This window comes from Suncus etruscus, chromosome 10 (genome assembly GCF_024139225.1).
Source record: "Suncus etruscus isolate mSunEtr1 chromosome 10, mSunEtr1.pri.cur, whole genome shotgun sequence".
Taxonomy (NCBI): domain Eukaryota; kingdom Metazoa; phylum Chordata; class Mammalia; order Eulipotyphla; family Soricidae; genus Suncus; species Suncus etruscus.
This window is the reverse complement of record NC_064857.1, coordinates 102,285,989-102,293,117: the sequence shown is the minus strand read 5'-3', so window position 1 is coordinate 102,293,117 and position 7,129 is coordinate 102,285,989. Positions and strand designations below refer to the sequence as shown.

At 40.0% G+C, this 7,129-nt stretch overlaps 1 non-coding gene across 1 annotated transcript; it reads right to left on the bottom strand.

Annotated features, from left to right (window-relative positions):
- Nucleotides 1–657: 657 nt before the first annotated feature.
- On the bottom strand, nt 658–790 carry LOC126021154 (small nucleolar RNA SNORA51). The gene has a single exon (XR_007499763.1). It is a non-coding gene; the product is annotated as a small nucleolar RNA SNORA51 (small nucleolar RNA).
- Nucleotides 791–7,129: the final 6,339 nt, after the last annotated feature.

Below are 7,129 nucleotides of genomic sequence, written 5' to 3'. Positions count from 1 at the left end.
CAGTCTTCTAGAAGGAGATGCAAGCCAAGTCATGAAATACTACAGCTTCACTAGCCCAAGCAGCACAAAGCTGGTCATCTCAAGAGGAGAAAGTGGGCCAAGCCCCCAACCTGCCAAAGCCATACTTGCTGCCTCCATCATCCCCAATCACTGTTTCCCTGGTGGTTCTGCCTCATCACTGACCCTCTAGGATTCCCTGCAGAGATCCTGAGCTGACTACATTTCAGGTATGCTGGATTTTGGGCTGATAACACCAGGCCTATTTTGGGAGAAAGTGGGGATGCATACCTCCCATTTTACTTCTTCCAAGAAAGCCTGGCAACTGTAACCACACCCACAAATGCAGTAACGATGTTCAAACTGGGCCTTTTATCCAGGAGACCCTGCAGCTGAATATATGCCCCTAAAATTTATAGTATTATAGCTTTGAATTTCCTAAAGAAACACCCCATTTTAACAGACTGGACATATAACAACAATAACATATTAAGATATCTGTCATTGTATTTATGAATTAGTTGGAGATACAATACTTTCCACAAATGAGATTGCTAATGTACCTTTTATTTTTTTCTTTCTTTTTTCTTTCTTTTTATTTTCTTATTTTCATTTTTTCAATAACCTTGTTTTCACCTATCTGGAAACAAATGTATTTTTTTTTGTCCCCCAATTTACAATACAGACCAGGCAAAGGGCCTGTGTTGAGGTGAATATGGGGTGCATTTACTGTACCTCCTTTTTCTACACAGTCAGTGTAAAGAACACAGTCTGTGGTAAAAATTGGGAGGCCTTTTCTTTTCCTTTGAAAACAAATGTATTATGTCAACTATGTGATGCATTTTCTTTAAGTACATTAAAAAATGATTTCTACTGCAGATGAATGGACCCCAGATAAAGCAACTCTTCAGACTTTCTTGTTGTTCAACTCAAGTAGCACCTTGAGTTTGCACTCAAGTAGCAAATCCATACCAAGAAGTTTTATGGAAAGAAAATGAGGCCAGAGCAATAATACCAGGTTACATCACTTGTCCTGCATGAGGCCGACTCTGGTTTGATCTCTGGCATTAAGAAAATTCCCAGCTGGAGGAGCAGAAAAGGGCAGAATTGCTCACCAGATTGTCCCTGGTGAATATAAGCACTTGACTTGTGTTCAAAACAATGTCAGAAAACAACACAGTGGAGATTTATCACAAACCAGTGTGCATGGCAATGAAGCCATAGCTGGGACAGCAGCCATGCTCCCTCTGCTGGAGAAGAGGTCAAGTTTAGTGCAGATGTTGGCTCCTGGTTTTCCTTTTTCTTATTGGAAGGGGTTTGGAGTTTGGGCCACATCTGACTATGCTCCAGGTATCAGGGATCAAACCTGGGTCTATTGGCTGCAGATAAAGCACCTTAGCCTTTATACTAACTTTCAAACTTGATTTCTCTTTCTTTTGGGGCCACACCCGGCTGTGCTCAGGTTTCTAACATCTGGTTTTGCTCTTAGGGAACAAACACATCTAGTGGGCTCAGGAGGAACATATGGGATGCTGAGGATCGAACCCAGGTTGGCCACATGGAAGACAAGTACCCTACCCACTGCGCTATTGCTCTGGCCCCTGATTTCTGTCTTTCTTAAATTAAACTGACTACTTAGTATAATTTAATTCCTGCCTGTTTTCTTCCTGTTTCCCTCAGTCCCTCCCTCTCTCTGATTTTTAAGCATTATGCCCAGTAATGACAACCTGCAGATTTATGAGGGATTGTAGCAGTCTTTTAGAAGATAAGAGACTAAATATTTAGCAAGTAAGACACAAGCTGGGACAGATCCTGACTCAGAGAAGCCTGAAACTTATTGAATTCAGGCAGCATCCCTAGAAAAATAATAAATAATTATAAAAGGAAGAGGAGCATGAAAGTGATTATTTACTGAGAATGAAAAAGTAAATCTCAACTTACTACTGGGAGCTTGCAGGTTTAGGTCCTCTCTCCTGAAGAGCTCTTTAGGCAATGGACCAAAAATTAATTAGAAATGCTTTCTGCTTGCAACCTGCCTTCCTCGTCTCCACTGCTCCTCGGGGCTGCCTCTGACAATTCCAGGGGCTTGCAATGAATACAGTTTGAGGTTTCAGCTCTATTTACCGATTCCAAGTTTGAACCTAGTTTGAGCCATCAGCAGTTGAAGCAGATAGAAAGAGAGAGCATTGTCCAGCCTCAGATGTGAGCCTCCAAGCAGACTGGGAGACCATGATAAAGATCATATGCATAGGGGGAACCAGAAAGGTAGCATAAGGGTTAAGGTATCTGGGGGCTAGAGAGACAGCATAAGGGTTTAGGCATTTAGCTTTTATGTAGCTGCCACTGGTTTAATCTCTGACACCCTGTATGGTCCCATGAGCCCAGTGATAGTGATCCCTGGACACAGAACTAGGAGTAATCCTTGAATACCACTGGGTTTGCCACCCCCCAAACTCAACAAGATATAATATCTGTATATATATATAGTATATATACACACACATCCCCTAATTTCTGAGTTCCACTAGAAAACCAGGAATAAGCTCTGACAACGACAGAGTTTAAACTAAAACTACCCCATTAAAAACTACAAAAAAAATAAATCTGTTGGGTATGTGTGACCCTATGGGTTCCAAGTCCCATTTGTGACTTCATTGCATATAGCCTTTTATTTTTGTCCATGTCTGTAAAATGAACAAGATCTACAAGGCACCAGCCGATTGTCTGGGAAGCCTTTGGATGACAAGAAGATCTATTTTAGAGTTCAGCGCTGAAAGTTATCTGGTGTCTCTTTGTATTTGTCTTCCCCACCTCCCCTCCCTGTTGTCTACAGGAGACATTGAATATCAGTTCAAATCCATTCCCTAGTTAATGTTCTCCAGCTTGCCTTTCACGCCATCTGTCAGATCCAATCCATCACATGTGTAATCATATTATACATTGTCTTTTCTATGAATAAGAAATGAGGGATGTATTTTGTTTTCTGCAATCCCTTCTCAAGGAGGGACTAGAGATAGGATGCAGACTGCAGCCCATGGCAAAAGGGAGAGTGCAGAGACTCAATCACTTGACATTCCAGGGATGGGAAGCTGGCTGTAAAGAGTTCAGCATCCCTAGAAATCTACCACTTTCTTCAGGATCTTCACTTTGGAGGCTTATCCAAGCTGGTTAGTGGGTTCTGGGAGGAACCCCAGGCCCCCATCATATACTCCTGGAGGAGAGGTACGAAGTGCCCAGAAGTCAGGGTGCTTAAGTGGCTTAGGTGTGGTGCCTACAGCTGTGCACTTTCCCACAGATATAGCTGTGGCATGAGGGCCCCCAAATTTCTGAGCACCACTTCAGTGTTGCAATTTCCAAATGCCAGAAATAGTCACTCAACTTGTCCAATGTCTCAAGTTTCCTTCGCCATAAAATGAGGAGGAGACACCCTCATATGTTTCACTTGATCCTGGGGAGATAGAAATATAGAAATAATAAAAATTCTTTGACTATCCAAGGAGATTTAGAAATTATTGCTATGAAAGCCATTAGTGTAAATGTGTAAATTAACATTATGAACCTTTGGCCGGAATTCCCCCTCTGCAATTTTCTCACATTCTTTATATGTATCAGTGAAGCTTTGTATTTCTGTTTATATGGGTTATCCATATTAATTATAATGTTAAATTCTACAGGATTGTGTTCAAGTGAGTAGTTTAGGAAAAGGAGTTTCATCTATATATTTAAGTTTTCTATTCCCATTGGGATGGTCTACAGCAGATTGCTAAAGCCCTTCTCAAATAGATGAAATAGCGCCACCGTGTGGCTTTAGAACCTAACTACGGGTCCCTGATAATTTGTTTTCATTTTTTTTAATTAAAAATAAATTAAATTTAGATTGAAACATATTATCAATCTTTTTTATTTAAACAAAAAATGTGATTATAACATAGATGAAAACGTAGGCAAATAATAGAAGCTTAAGAATGTCAGGGAGGGGCCGGGAAGGTGGCGCTAGAGGTAAGGTGTCTGCCTTGCAAGTGCTAGCGTAGGACGGACCGCGGTTCGATCCCCGGCCTCCCATATGGTCCCCCCAAGCCAGGGGCGATTTCTGAGCGCATAGCCAGGAGTAACCCCTGAGCGTCAAACGGGTGTGGCCCAAAAAACAAAAAACAAAAAAAAGAATGTCAGGGAAACTGCCCTCAACTTCATTTGTGTCTTGTCTGTGAAAGTTTTCATTTATCCTGTGCTATACATACTTGACACTGACTGACCACAAACATAACCAAAATCATTGCCTTTTCAATGGCAAGAGAGTAAATGCAGCTTTTCTGTGGTATGTCTCCCAATTCCCTCATGGAAAACTATGTACAATGGGTGCTACAGATTGTACAGTAGGTAGGGCACTTGTGCATGCATCAACCTGATTTCAATCTCTGCCACCACATATGGTCTCCCTTATGCACCATCATGAGTAAATTCCTGAGCACAGAGCCAGGACTATCCCCTGAAAACCACTAGGTGTTGCCCCAAAATAACAAAGAAAAGGAAAAAGTATTTATTTCACAAAATACATTGAGAGGGCTTAAAATAATAAATATTTAACAAGTAGCAATTTAAAGGTTGAACTTACCTAGAATTTCATATTCATATTTAAATTAATATGGAAAAGTACTAACCCTGCAGTGGACCATTTTCAATGAAACAGACTAAGCAAGAGTATATTTGTTAATAAGAAAGAATATCATAGCAGGGGCTGATATTCAGTTTTTTCCATTGAGAAATGAATGACAACAAAAATAATAACTTCTACATGTTTTTTGAATATGATACAATAGAAAGCACTTTTTCTGCAATCAATAATTAGAGGAGTTCAATTATGAACCCTGAATATTAAAATGTATTTTTTAAAATGAAAAATATGAGGCCAGAGAGATAGCGCAGCAGGTAGGAGGTTTGCCTTGCATGCAACTGACCCAGTTTTGATCCCTGGCATCCCATATGTTCCCCTGAGTCTGCCAAGAGTTATTTCTGAGCACAGAGTCAGGAGTAACCCCTGATCACCACCAGGTTTGCCCCCCCACACAAAATAAATAAATAAAATAAAATTAGAAATTTATATTCAAGCTAGGAGCTGACATAGATTATGCCCCTTTGATGTCATACCATAGTGGTATAGCTAAGTGACAGTTGCACATAGAATCATGGGAACTATGAGAGAACAAGATTCTTGGTTTTTATTAAAGCCCTGCTGTCATAAAAGGATAGTGAGTGAATTCAGGCTGAGATTGGAACTTGGATCTGCAGCCCACAAAATGATCATATTAGCTATGGGTTGACCTGGCTGTGGTCTGATTTCCCCATTTCAGCTGTTCAGATGTGAGAAAACATTGAAAATGATAATATGGCCAAACAGTGCCATATTTGTTTACTTATTGACTATTCCAGTTCATTATACTCAATACATGCAGATGCACTTGTTTGCATGTCAAAAATTCTAGAAGAGAAAACAGGCTGGCAAGACAGTACAAGGAGTAAAGGTCTTACTCATAGCTGACCCTGAGTCATTCCCTGAGCATCATTGGGTGCAATTGAAGCACTTAACTGAGAGAAATTTTTGAGCACCACTGGAAATGACCCAACCTGTCCTGGCCCCAAATTAAAAATTTGGGGAAGGGAATGGCAGTGAAGAATTTTGCTTGTTTACTTCATCATTTATTTACTTACTAAAAAACACCCCTATTTTTTTTTCATAGGAACGCACTCACAAATAAAAATAAACTGAGAAAAAGAACCCAGTACATGACTATCTGAAATGGAACATGCCACCCCTCAATGTGATAGGCACATTAGGAACTTCTGATTTATTACCTAAACTTTTAAAAATTACAATTTTAAATATTATCCATAAACACATCCCAGTTTAAATAGAATGCTCTGAAGCTTGGGTAGAATTTGTATTGATATGAAGGCTTTTTCTCTATTGTGTAAGTGGAAATGTAAGTGCTTCCCTGACAAGACTGAAAACACTTTCAATGCCTGCCTTTGAGTACTGGAGATATTTGGGGTTCCTTTTTTTGTTGACCTTGTGTAAAATGTCTTCCTTTTGTGTCTGTCCCTGATACATATAATCTGTAGGCAAGGAGCAACATCAACTACTGGCTGGAAAGAAGAGAAAACACACACTTAGATCTATAAGGTGGTTCAACCATTTCCAAGGCAGAAAGACTGATGGAAGAGGCGAGATGCATGCACTGGTACATAGCTTCATTCTGGAACTGAGGGAGGACAACTTCTGTTGTTTGTCTTAATAATTGTTCAATACCCATTTTATTTATTTGTTTGGCTGTTTGGTTATACACTACATCTGGCAGTGCTAAGGACACTCCCCACTTTTATTACTCCCCCCATTAGTATTATAACACCATGATTTACCAAGTTTATTGTAATACAGTCATTCCAGGCACTAACTGTCTAAATACTAATCCCACCACCAGTATGCCTTTCCCTTCACCAGTGTCCCAATCTCCTGCCCACCATCATATTCTGCCTCCCTGCAAGCACAAACAATTTTTCTTCATATTGCTTATTAAAACAAAAAACAAATGAAATTGTCAAAACAGATCAACACAGATCAATTTGAAACGATTGTGATCTCTCTCCCCAGTATTTCTAAAGTCATTTTCTAAACATTTACTGGGCTGTGTTTGGAGCAAGTGAAGCCTTCTATGTTACTGTTCAGGCTTATCGAGCTAGGTAGATTCCTATGTAACTTCCTCATCAGATTTCCTATAATACTATTGATCTGACACTACTATAAAATATTGAGTTGTCAGACTACCAAGTGTGGTTACTAGGTCCAGGGTTTATAGATCTAAAGCAAACTTGGTTGCTTGGAAATTTGATAAATTTAAGTCATAAAGCTAGGCATTTCTGTTGGAGAGTGTAGGGAGTGGTGTTGGGTTGCTGCAGTCTATGAAAAAAGGGGAATCTGAGTGTTATCCTCCTTTCTGAGAATTCCACAGAGGGATTAGCCACCAGACTACCTGGGAAGTCAATATCCACTTTAATGCTCTCAGTTTACCATCTGCCTGAATCTTGATCATAACCACCATCCTGCAAACTCCTTTCTGTGACTCTGACATCTTCTCTG